The sequence below is a fragment of the Falco peregrinus genome, chromosome 10, assembly GCF_023634155.1.
Source record: "Falco peregrinus isolate bFalPer1 chromosome 10, bFalPer1.pri, whole genome shotgun sequence".
Taxonomy (NCBI): Eukaryota; Metazoa; Chordata; class Aves; order Falconiformes; family Falconidae; genus Falco; species Falco peregrinus.
The window spans coordinates 18,482,672-18,495,535 of NC_073730.1; the positions used below are offsets into that span (position 1 = coordinate 18,482,672).

The following is a 12,864-nucleotide window of genomic DNA, read 5'->3' on the forward strand; positions in this document are numbered from 1 at the left end:
CCTCCTACTTTGTCACTTCCTCACTGCTTACATTCTAAAGACCAAATCCTGTGAACCATCTGCCTGCTCTGCTGAGCTTGAAGTTGCTGGAACTGAAACTGGGCATAGAAGGCAATTTGCACACCCTTTGGGTGCGCTTATTTGCCTGCTTCATAAAGATCATATGGGCTTTCCCTATAAGGCAGCTGGCACAGAAATAATATACATCCCGGGATTGGTTTTGAGAGCCCTCTTTCAGCGAGTGAACGGACACAAACCTAAAACCTCGTAGACTATGTGCAGTGTAGAGCCTAGTACTTAGTATATTAAAAATACTATCACATCAGTCAAAATGCACAAGGAACACAGGCATTGTTCTCCCCATTTGTCAGAGGAGGAAACTGAGCCAAGGTATCCAAGTAAACTCCCCAAGTAAGCATTAAACATTAGGCTAAATTTCAGAACATGCCTACCGACCTGGAATTTCAAGTTGTGAAGTAATTTAAAGCTCCTTAAGAGTGAACAATTGCCTGCCAGGATGGGTAGGCATCTCATCATCGATGGTAACGTCGAGTACAAGAGAAAACAGAGAAAATGAAACCATTCTTGCTATGCAAAAGTGCTGTAACCACTTGACTAAGAAATATTTGGACTTTGTGTTGTAATTCAGCCCCACCATAAAAACATGAAGTCTGTGTATCTGTACACATTTTAAGGAAACAGGAATAATAAGAAATGTAAATGACTCTCACACTTTACAAACAGACTTGGCATTTCCTAATGGCAACTGTAGAAGAAGAAAGTACTGCCTAGTCTTTAGGCCAGGGAACTGTGAGCAGAGAAACAAATTCCATTCTGATTTTCTCTTAACTGACTAAATCAATCATTCCATGCCTTAGTTAACACATTTATACCACAGATGTTATAATATCTCAAAATATTTCCTTCTACCAAAAAAGAGGTCCCCGCTTTGCCTAGCTACAGATTCTGTTTCCCCTTCCCTTCTGACAGATGCTTTGGTGAAAGAGAGATTTGTTTTATGACATTTGCTGCATTTGTTGTGCTGACATCACAGAGTCAACGAGAGCAAGTATTTATACTTCTATTATGCCTTCATTGAACTGAACAAGGTGTTCAACAGGACATTTTAATTATAATCCCACTTCTAACAGCGTGAGTAAAGGTGTTTAAAAAACACAATCAAGCATGAAATAGAACAGTAAACATGCCATTTCAATTACAAAATTATGTATAAGCACATCCTTGCACAGCATAGCATTTGAAGACTGCAAGAAAAGCTAAAATCCTGTCTGAAACCCTGAGAGGTTTTGTGCATGAAGTTGAAGGAGCCAAAATGCTCTCTCCTCACACTCTTTTGTGCACTCACGCTGAATTTTTGACTCCAGAGGAAAACTCATGAAGTCCCAAACTGACAATTTTTGCACACATTTCCATGGAGAAAAAGTAGCCATGAGCTTTGTTTTTTGCATTGCAGTGTCGTGTCAGACGTCTGCTCTGCTTGGGGATCTCTTTTTTACTTCCCAGTCCAACGATGCTGAAATTGGAAAGCAAATGCACTGCTAGATCCTTGCATTGTTATCCACCACCACCTACCTGTACCAGTACAAAGTCTCTCCACCAGGAATGCAATGGAACAAATACTCTGTGTGACCCACCAGAAACTCCTGGACAACTGTGGACCCTCTGGGGCACAGCAGGATACTGGGCTGCCCTGCAAAGTGCTGTATATCCCCCAGGCTGCCAGGAGGGAGGATTTCATCCCTCGCTCAACACCACTATACTGTGGACTTGATGAAGTCCCTAGTTCAGGGAAGTGATGCAATACATTGTTTTACAGCAGACGCTCAGGGGGCTGTACTGAACTCCAAAGCTGCACCCTCAGAACAGCAGGGGAGCTGCCTTCCCATTGCAGAGACACTCCAGGAGCTTCTGAGAAAGTAAATGATGCCCCATTTTGGCAAAGTGCACCCTCTCTCCGGTGAATCAACATATGTTGCTTAGAATAATACAAGAAGGTTGTCACAGAAGCCTAACAGTTGACAGGCTGCTGTAACTCACGGCGCTGTGACATTGGAAGCATAAAGGAACATTGGTGTGCTGGGGACAGGACAGTGTGGCCTGTTCTCTCCAAGTGCGCAGGGAAAGGGCAGCTGAGATGGGAAGCTGATGGTCACGGGCAGACTCATCAGCTTTCTGCAGCCAGATGGGAATATGGACACTGCTAGGTGGGACTTTCCCCAGTCCTTCAGGCAAACTCCTCCCTCCAAAGCAGCAGGACAATGCCCAGTCTGCTTCTCCAGCACTCTGGATACACAGATGAAGCAAGCGGTGAGGCCACAGTCACTTTGCTGCCCTAAATAATTGCCTGCTTGGCCAATTTGGAGAGCCAGCTCTGATGGCACGTATCAGAAAGACCTGGGCACAGCGTTGTCCCACTAAGCAAAGATGAAACCTTTCCTTTCCTGCATGTGACACCACTGGGCACTCTGGGAGCAGCTGGCAATGTGGTGAATATTCTTACCAAAGCATGGCCAAACTCCCCTGGTCTGTCCTCTGCAGTCCTTGGGGAGACAGTTTCTTCACACAGTCCCAGAAAGGAGAAAATTGGAACAAATTACATTTCTGCCATGCAGATTAGACTTGAACCAATGCTGGATGCATTAAGTTCCCAAAGACATCTGGAGATCATAATGTAAAATCTGGTGCTATCTCGTGACCTGGACTATTATCTTTCCCACAAACCGTACTGTTCTGTTTAATAGACTATGCAATTGTTGTGGTATTGAGTGGTCTTCCAGAAAATTTGACCTGGAAATGACTCTGTTGTTGTAATTTGAAATTAATAACTTTCTCAAGAATTTTATCGTCACTTAGATGAACCTGTAAATACAGCAGATAATTAGGTGAAGTATATAAGAATCAGTATTTAATAATCTGCCAAACATACATGTAAAAGCATTTAATTGACAAGAAACTATACTGGCATCTGTAGGTATTTAATAGCACAGACAGAACTAAAAGTTTGACTGCTAACCCTTTTTTGAAATACAATTTGCTACTCTTTCACTAGCCTTTTAGAGCTGAAGGAAAAACCCGGCATATTTTTTCCGTTTCTGGAAGAACCTGTCTTTCTCAAAATGCCAGAGCACCTCATTAGTGGAAGCCTTGGTTAGTTTGTAGAAAGCTGGCAGAGATGTTTTGTTGTGCTTGTTTCCACTTCGTTTTCCCCTGCTATTATGAGTAAGTAGAAGTAAAAGCATAGTTTTCATTGCCTTTAATGGGAGCAGAACCTGCTTTTACTTCATAGCTATTTTCCATTCTTCTCGTGGCACAACATAAAAATGCACGTGAGGTGAGACATGGCAGTGAGGTGACTTGGTGGTGAGGGTTCCAAAAGCCAACACTAAATGCAGATAACATACTTTTGACTCGTTATGCACATTTACAGGCCCTGACAGAAATTTAAGAGAAGCACTATATGGAGAAGTCATTAACTGAGATTTAAATTTGGGAAATACAGAAAATATGGGGAAACCTAAAATTTAAGGCCCACATTTAACATTTCTCTACTTAAAGCAGATCAGCAAATGGGGCAAGGCTGTGCAGTTCATTTATACTAGAAGAGATGAACATGAGACCTACCTGATTCCTGCATCTTCTCCTTGAACTATCACTTTTGTCAGAGGAAAGCCGTGCTGCTTTTGCTGTCTTTCAGAACTGCTGGAGCCAGTTCAGGTCCTCCCCAGCTTCTGGACAGATCAGGTTCCAACCTCTACAACTGAACAGATCCACAGGAAGTTCTCCATGGGTTTCTCACCACCAGATATAACTCAGGGCATAACTGGAAATTTGGATCATAACTAGTTAGTCCAGAATAGATATGGGAGGTAATAATGCATGGGAAAGAAACATCTAATCCAGGGAAAAGAACATCATTTTCAGGGTCAGTTTTAGAAAGCCATATGTTTTTATCTGTACATTCAACACAGAAGTAAGCATGGAGCTTGGCATTTGAAAGGTCAGATTTTAAATTGAAGCCATTGTTCAAACATCTTCCTTCGCAACGAGAAGCAGAAACAGCCTAGGTGAAGACAACATTAGCCCGACTCTCAGCTCCCTGTCTGGCTCCCCTGTGCACCTCGAGCAGTCTCAGGGCTGGTCTGCTTGTGCCTGCTCCAGCAGGTGTGTGTGTGATCCCTTCCCAGGCATGGGCATGCCCGGGGGATGAAGCCTGTGCAGGAGGGCTTCCCGGCCACGGCTGCTGGGCATTGCTGAGCCTCGGAGCTCGCACCGTGGCCTCTGCAGCCACCAGTCATGCATGGGCACCTGGAACACCAGCCAAGCTTACAGATGGAGAGGGAGCAGAGAGCAGCGGCAGCAGCTCATCAGCAGGCCCAGCAGTTGTCAAGACCTTGAAGTAACGAAGGCAAAGGAGAGTGCAAAGGAGGTAGCTTTGCAGAGTTCAGCCACAACGGGAGCTGTAATCACAGAGAAAACAGAGTGTCTGTCTGAAACACTATTTCTGCTTTATTGTGTAAAAACAGGAACTATGACTTCACGTCTCACACTTCAAGAGACATACTTGCGGGCTTGTTTTCTTCCATATCAGAGGTCTAAGAAATCCAAAATGTGTCTCTCTATTTCAGTTCTAGCTCGAGGTTAATCTCTAGAAACAAGCAATGTAACATTTCCATCTATCTTTTCTGCTCTTCTGGCAGTTTTAATTATACTAATATGCTATGACAATTTAAACAAGACACATCACAGCTTCTGGCCTGCTCTGTAATGGTTCAGCTGCTACATGTGCTCCAGCATATTTTGCTCAGACAGGCTGCTGCTGGAGGCAGGAGGGAGGCAGAATAGTGCCCTTCTGTCTTGAGAGGTTTCATTGCACTGATCATTGTATGTTTGACAGATTCTTTGTCAATGTCAAGCGTCTTTTGTGGTTAAGCCCAGTAAGGCTAAAACAAAAGGTCTCCTAGATATTAGATATATAGTGACATTACTGAATTCACTTGGAGGCAGTAATTTTTTGTCAGCCTATGGAAAGAAAAATGGAGCTAATGGGAAAACAAAAGGAAGATACTGGCGTGCCTTTTTAGCTATTTTTGTTTATGTCAGACATTGTGATTGACATCTGGCCCAGAACACCCCTTCAACCATTGAGGCTGGTGTCATGAAACAGAACAAAGAGAAATTGCCAGCCAAGAAAACACCGCTGGCTCAGAAAGGACTGCTTTTTGTTTATTTTCTTTTAAGTGTTTCATTTTCAGTAATCAGTATTACTACACAAAAGTAGTTTGCTCACATGCACTCTCCACTTACTAATTGGACTTCCAAGTTTCCTTCATGTTTGCTTTCTTCCTGCCTGCTTGAATGGCAATGGAGTGCTGGTTTGGTTGGATGACAGTCTGTCATAACAGTGATGTTTGAGGTTAGTGAAAACTGACATGAAAAATACAATACACTGGCCTTTAACTGAAATCGCAGATCTGGTTTTTGTGGAGTTGGCAGGCAGCATTTTTAAACGCCTTTCACGGTGAAGGCAGTTACAACATGTTTTTCTCTGTATCAGGCAGTTCCATCATGAAGTACATTATCTAAGTCTGTTGTCATATCAGGATATTGCCTTTGAAGAACAGTTTGCTGTTTCTTGTGTGGGCATTTCTCTTGTTGAAGTGGCTTAAAAGGGTTAAGGGAATTTTGTGGTCATTCTCCAGGGCCAGGCCAATTACAAAGCTTTAAAATTTGTTTAAGAGTGATTTTTTGGAAATAGCGGTCACCAGAGTAGGTCCCGCAGACACATAGCACCAAAGAGTCTTTGTCACCAGTGTACTGCAGTGCTGTAGCCTTTCAGAGACTTGGTCAAAATTGTGTATCAGCAGGAGGAAATTATTACTTAAATGTCTAACTTCATCTTGAAAGTATGATGCTGAACATAACAAAAGAAGACTTTTCTCAAGACAGTCCATCAGCCACTTCCCTCCGTACCGTTATATGCTGAAATCATATCAGAACTTTTACCTTACCAAAAAAGAACTTAATCACATTAAAAAAAATCTAAGGAATTTGGCCCTTGAATGCATCACACGTGCTGGAGCTAAACATGCTTGCACCTTTTTAATAGGGTACTTTTCAGTATTGAACACTGGAGTGTATTTTCCTACAGAAGGAGACACTTAACTTCCCTCAGCATTAATAGCAGATATGCCCACACATTGAGTGGGGAATTTCTCTCTGTCTCTTTGCACAGTGCTTTAAAAAGAACTTTGAAGAAATTGAGAAAAAACAGAGAGCAGTATATTAATTTTAAGGAGATGAAAGCAGTACGTGTCATTCCTAAATTTCATGGAAAATGTACTGTTAGTAACAAAGATGAGTAGAAAATTTCAAAATAATTTTGAGTAGCATTAAAATCAGTCTTCCCTGATTTTCTGTTTTCCTCTTCTTTTCAAAGCACATACATTAAACTCATTTTATGTTTATAATGTATATAATGGTTCTAGACAACATAAGAAGGACACTGGGATTCTTCCTATTTCAACGTATAAAGTGGCAAGCCAATTTATGCAGCTTAAACCATTGCTAAAGAAGATGTATCAAAAATTGCCTGTGATCATTACAAATAACAGCCTGAAATGTTCACAAGAAGCTGTTTGCTTATCATATTTTCATTAAAACATCTTTTCACCTGCTTTGCTTTTCCCATGCCTGTAACCTGCATTGTAATCAGTCTTATTAACTGAGAACATAAATATGATTTATTATGGTCTGATAATGGAAGCTGCATGGACCAAGAGAAGGGATATATTGTCCTTTGATAAAATGGCTCTTTTCTCTCAAATAGAGCTCTATCATGAGAGCATGCAGAATGTAGTGAGTGATTATTTCCTGAGGGTGAATGATGGCAGAACCCTACAGAAAATCTTCTTGTTGGCCATGACAGCCTTCGAGTGTCCCCAAATCTCACAGAGTTTGACAACCTGCAGACACTTTTGATGAACTGTATTCTTCTGTCAGAGACAGCCTGTCTGGGAGGAGAAAAGGGAACCTTTATCGTCTGATCTGCTATTATTGTCTTGATCTTTTATAAGCAATCTCTAATGCACATGAATATAATATCCTTTCACACAAGTGCCAAACATAATAGAAATGTAGTTAAAGGACCCTTTTCCCGGTTATGTAAATGTCCTAATACCATAATTAGAAAAGATGGTTTGTGAATGATAGCAGTAAGGAAAGGGTAATCAAAATGTTTTAACATTCTCTCTCTGTTTTAAAGACAAAAATCTGTGATAAATAGCATTTATGGTAGATATAGGGAACCAGCTTGTGCTAAAGCTTTTACCTACAGAAGAATAGTTTTGAGTGTAAAACTGGTGTTATATTTTCATAACATAAGAAATGGCAGCTGGTCTTAAGCCAGGAATGATTACTGGCAGATATGACTTAAAGAAAATGAGTATTCCACTCAAAATCCCTCCATGGCTGTTATAGAAAGAACAAAGCGTTATTATTAAGTAGTGTATTTGGACAAAAGGGTGTTCAAGACCAACTAAAGTTCGCCAACAAATCTCTCTTTCATCTATGTCCAGAAGAACAAGCATAACAATTTTTTTTTTTCAATTAACAGCTGTACACATTAGCAAAACACCCGTCTTTCTCAGCTTAAGCAGTCTGGTTTATTTATCACAAAAAACGAAATGTTTTTGGGGAAGGTTTCCAAGTTGCCCAGCAAAAGCAAGATACTTGATTTTTCATTAACCTTTTGACATCTGGAGCTGGGATGTCCCAATATTAACTACTAATGGTCTTTTCCATTACCAGTTGGTGTTGAGAGAAGTCCCATTTGTCAGAGTCAAAAGGTTAATCAGCAATTTCACACCGGTATGTGGTCAGAGTTCACATGTTACTGCCTGAACAGGAGGAAGGCAAAAATAAAGTCATTAGCAGAAAACTACATCCCAACATTACTAAATCCCTCTTGCATTTTTTTGTTAGAAAATATTTCATTATCTATTTACTAAATAATCTGACTTTTTAGAGGACTTCTTTAGAGGATAAAACTTTGCTGAGAAGTCCAGGTCCAAATATGTGACCAACTTGTTTGGTTTACTCCGCTTTTTGCAAGAGAAAAAGAAAACTGAAAACCACTTGCCCACTGTGTGCTTAGCCCAGGCCAGTGTGAGGGAAAAGTTTTCCAGGTCTGTTACCCATGGAGCTTTTAAAAAAACCCACCCAGCTGGGGCTAATTTAGCCTGAGAGTTCTCTCCTGTCTCCTGGAGGTGAAGACACCTGGATGCCCATTCATTCAGGGTGAATTTCATAGTGCAGATGCCCTATCATGGATGAAATCCATCCAATACCAAAAACCTGAGTGTAGATTTTTCCCTCCAGCCCCCTTCTGTCTTGATTGTAGAAAGTAAGTCATCAGCGGCATTCCCTTAACAAATATGGACAGCAGTATTATTTAATGTGAAAGTACTCACATAAACAGCCATGCCAGTACCTCAGCTGGTATCATTTGACCAGAAAGATCCATAGTATACTTTGACCCGTGGCCCAAGAGATCTCCTAGCCATAGCAAAACCAGATTTATTTTCCAAAAGTAAACGTAAAATATTTGTGAAAACATTACAGCTTGGCATTTGCTACCAATAGCAATGTTCACACAAAATGACTTCTCATTTGCCCTGGCAGTATCTGAAATTGTTAACCATTGTTTATGTTGTGTTTAGCCCTGATCAAAAGCCTTCTGATGTCACCATATGGATCAGGCCAGTTGTTCTGTGCTTTTAATTCATTCTATCTTTTTCCAATGGTGAAGACAAATAAGTAGTGAATTTTGCCCAAACCAAGATCCTTTATTCTGAATATTTTCTGCGTCGCATAGTTCCTCTCATGTCTTTCTCCAGTTCCAGCAAAATCTATGACTAAAATCTTTCCTCTCTTGATTGCTTCAGTTTTAACGGGGACAGGATTTTACCCTGAAATGTTCTGAAAAAAATTATCACTCTTTCCAAGTGCCCTATTACTTAGTCCACCAATTAGCTGACTGTGGAGCCTGAGTGTCCTTGTACATCTTCCCAGTCCCCATCTGTATACTTGGCTGCATATGTTTATGCAATTAGAAATGGCGAAAATCTAATAAAATTAGGACAAACCTGAGTGAGCCATAATTCTGTTTAATCTCTCAAACTGGATTGTTGAAAGCTTGCTGAATTCCCCAAACCTCTCTCAGGTGCCAATGAATGAGTCATTACCATACCAAAGATCTCACAGCTTAGCAGACGTAAATTGTACTTCCAGAATTTCATACACACCCTCATATAATGAATCTAACATCTCTAAAGTAATGTCAGGGGAAAAAAAGTTTCCTCTGGTTACCAGCATCATACTTGGTGGCCCAGAGTAGAAAAAAGGAGAATACACGGCAGGTTTGCATGGGGAAGGAGCGGTCACTTTAAAGTCCTGTGCCCTCCTATGGCAGTACTGGAGCCATCCAGGCATCCTGCCTTCAGCGGGGGACCATCACACTGCACTTTGCTAGATCCCCTTGGAAAACCCTGCAAAACTCAACAAGAAGGGAGAATGAAGCTTGCTTTCATCTCAATGTGATCCCTCTCCAGACTTCTCTTTCAAAAGCCTGTTTTACACTTTGTTTTGGGCTGCAATGGTAACTGGTGCTTTGCATAGAAATAATCATCGGTCTGGAATAATCCCAGACCACTTCATACCTGTGTCCTCTCGTCACTCACCATTTGAGACAAGCCAGGAAAGGAAGCGAGGAATGATTTTGGCTGAAATTAGGGGGAATTTTCTTTGAAAGGGAGAATAGAATTATCTGGAGTTAAAGCGCCGTAGAGCAATTAATCACTCTGTTCTTGGAAGAAATACCCCAGGATCTTTTATCTCAAGTTGTGAGGGATTTGGATTCATATCTAAGCCAAACTGTGTATTGCAGATTGGGGCTCCTCCCTATGAGGAGGAAAATGTAAGTGTTGTGGCATTGGGTCCATAACTCTGTAGAAACTGTTGTCTGCCAATCAACCGGTTCTTTTTCTTTTTTTCCCCCTGTGTGTTTATCTTCCTCATGGATATAATCTCCAGGTACGTGCCTTGTTTACTCTGTGAGATCTTACAGAATTTCAGCAAGGAGATGACCGGGCCAGAAGCAGGTTTCCCATACCCAGCTGAGGTACTGCTCCCACTCATACACTTCGGGGCTCTGAGGTCATAGAAAATAGGCCTGGAAAGGATCGTCCAATACCTGACAGTAGTCCCCAGATTTTTGACTGCTCTGTCATAGAAATCCTCCAGTGACGGCAACTTCATCACCGCTCCAGTCAATTATCCCAACAGATAACTGTCCTTTCCTAAGTGACAAATACAGTCTAACAGTGAGAGAAACTGATTGCTTTCTTAGACATACGTTTTGCTCAAATACAACCTAAATGTATTTATGCCTTTCACTTTGTTTCTTCTCCATTTATTTCTGTCTGTTACCTCTCCTTCACCATTTTTTTTACTTCATATCTCTCTCTTACTGCCTTACCATTGCTACATTAAGCCACTCCCTTTCTTTTTTGCCTTTTGTTCTATGTGCTCTTCAGCACCCCTGTATTTCTTCTCTCCTTTGTGTCTTTCCAAACACATGAAAAACATACTCACATGTGCCAGTGGCCTCGCTACAGAGACCTGTCTCTTGTCATCTCCCCAGAGGGGAGCCAAAATGCCACATTTTCATTCATTGCAACAAAACCACTTTTCTTAAACAATGAGAAATTATACAGATATATTCATACTCAGTTCTAAAGGTGATGCTCTTGAGGTGTGACTGAAGAACATAGCTAGCTATGGAAAGGACATGATCTGGTCTGAACATGTGTATGCAAGGTGGGCATTACATAGCTTCTAAAAAAGGAAATTCAAACTCCAGATGCCTGCTCTCTGCTGACTGTTAGGGTATTTCATGTACAAAATTAGTTACAACACAGGTTTGGACCTACAGGTTAAAGAACACCAGATTAAGTGACTTTGTCTTTAATTTGCGCCAGGGCAAGTGCCATCAAAAAGAGTTAAGGTGGAACATCACCATAGGCAGAGTTGTTTTACTTTTGTCCCCTCAGGTCAGGCCCGTTGCATTACTTTAGTGTACATATAATATTTAAGTACAGAAGTGTTCCTGTGCACTACAGGCTGCTTGGCTGAACAGGTATTTGGGATGTCAAGATAATCTCCAAAACTCAGTGCAGCTCAAACACCAGTGTTTCTTAAAAAACAACTGTTCCAATTTACTCTGTCAATTTTTAACAGAAACTTATCAGAGGTGACCCCCCCCCGCCACAGCATGAAGCAGTACGATAAATAAAGGGGAGGGCTAAGGAAAGCTTACTCCACACTTAAGAGTAGAACACAAGTTTGTTTTCCAGCACAGCTGTTTCATGGCACGTTGCTGCTGCAGTATACATTTTTTTGAACTGCAGTATTTCCTATCTGCTTTGACCAGGGTCTGTGCTTGAAAGGCCTGAGTGCAGTGGTCTGAAGCAAGACTATTGCAGGCATCTGATAAAGGAGCCATTTGCATTAGCACTGAGGATCCACAGCAACGAGGTCTCAGACTGTGTCTTTCCATAGAAGGTCCAAATATAAAGCAGGGAAACTAATCTTGGTCTTGGGAGACAGAGGTTCTTTGTCCCCTGCATGATCTCAGGCACCGTATTTCCTCTCTTCAAGCCTCAATTTTTCCCTGAAATAGGGACTGACAGCTTCCTGTCTTCTCTCTCTGGACTTAAGGCTTTTTTGGCTAGTGGCTGTTCCTGATTATGGGTAGGTCTGATGACTGTGAGTCTGACCTCCAGGAGGCCTCTGGACACTTCTATATTATATTTGATAATGAAGCCTCCTGTCTTATCCAATCAAGACAAAAAAAGTAAGTCAGAGGAAACTGGCTCAGCACAAAATGGCAGCCTCAGTAGAGTAAAGTCAGAGCCATTAGCTATTGACTACTATAGAAATACTGAAACTGCATCAAGGATTTATTTTTTAATTGCTATTTAGGGATTTAAATGAGATTTTTAAAAAGAAAGAAAGACAGAATGTTTAGTCTACAATCACTCTTTGCTGCCAATACAGGCTATCATATAAATTACTTAGACACTTTTAAAAATACATTATTTACTCAATAACCCATAATGGGTCCAGAGCTCCTTTTACACGCTATTATAGAAGTACATAATTGCTGAATTTTCAAATGGATATTTCTTCTAGGCAATAGTCTGTAATGGCTCCTTCAAAGCTCTTAGGCTTTTATCGTATGAAGGCCTAAGTAGAAAATGTTTAGTTCACTGATCATTGACCTAATAGAGAGCAACAGCTGCTCTGGAACAACTATTGTCTGCTAGGGCAGATGATGTATGAATGACATTTTAAAAAATTCTTGGAAGTATGTGCTAGGGAAAAATTACTGTTCATGTACAAAGCAAATACTGCTGATGAGATCCACAGAGTTCTTTTGTTTGGTTCTGCTTGGTTTAGTTTTTTAGTTTCTGCATGAGCCCAAGAACCAAAAGAAACAGTGGGGTTTGGGTATGAAATGAAAACTCAGTCTAGGACCCATTCGGGTCAATGAGAGACATTTCCATGTTCTCAGAGGTCATACAGCTCGATTAAAAGCTGTCTTAAATGAAAATGCAGGTATTTGGTACACATCACAACATATGAAACTGAGTTCTGAAATCAGAGAAGTAACGGATGCTGCAGTGGGGCAAATCACATTTCTTAAAGTCATACCGAAGAGAGAAAACCCCACAGGCCTATCCTGAACTTGATCCAGAAAGGAAATAGGCAGCTTGACATGTTTTC

General features: G+C 41.0%; 1 long non-coding RNA gene across 1 annotated transcript in view; it reads right to left on the reverse strand.

The window, feature by feature from the left end:
* The window catches only part of LOC114012460 (uncharacterized), a 90,332-nt gene that overhangs the window by 21,145 nt on the left and 56,323 nt on the right, over positions 1–12,864 (reverse strand). The window contains exon 14 of the long non-coding RNA XR_008748983.1: positions 3,643–3,778. This is a non-coding gene — a long non-coding RNA (uncharacterized LOC114012460). The remainder of the gene's footprint in view (positions 1–3,642; positions 3,779–12,864) is intronic.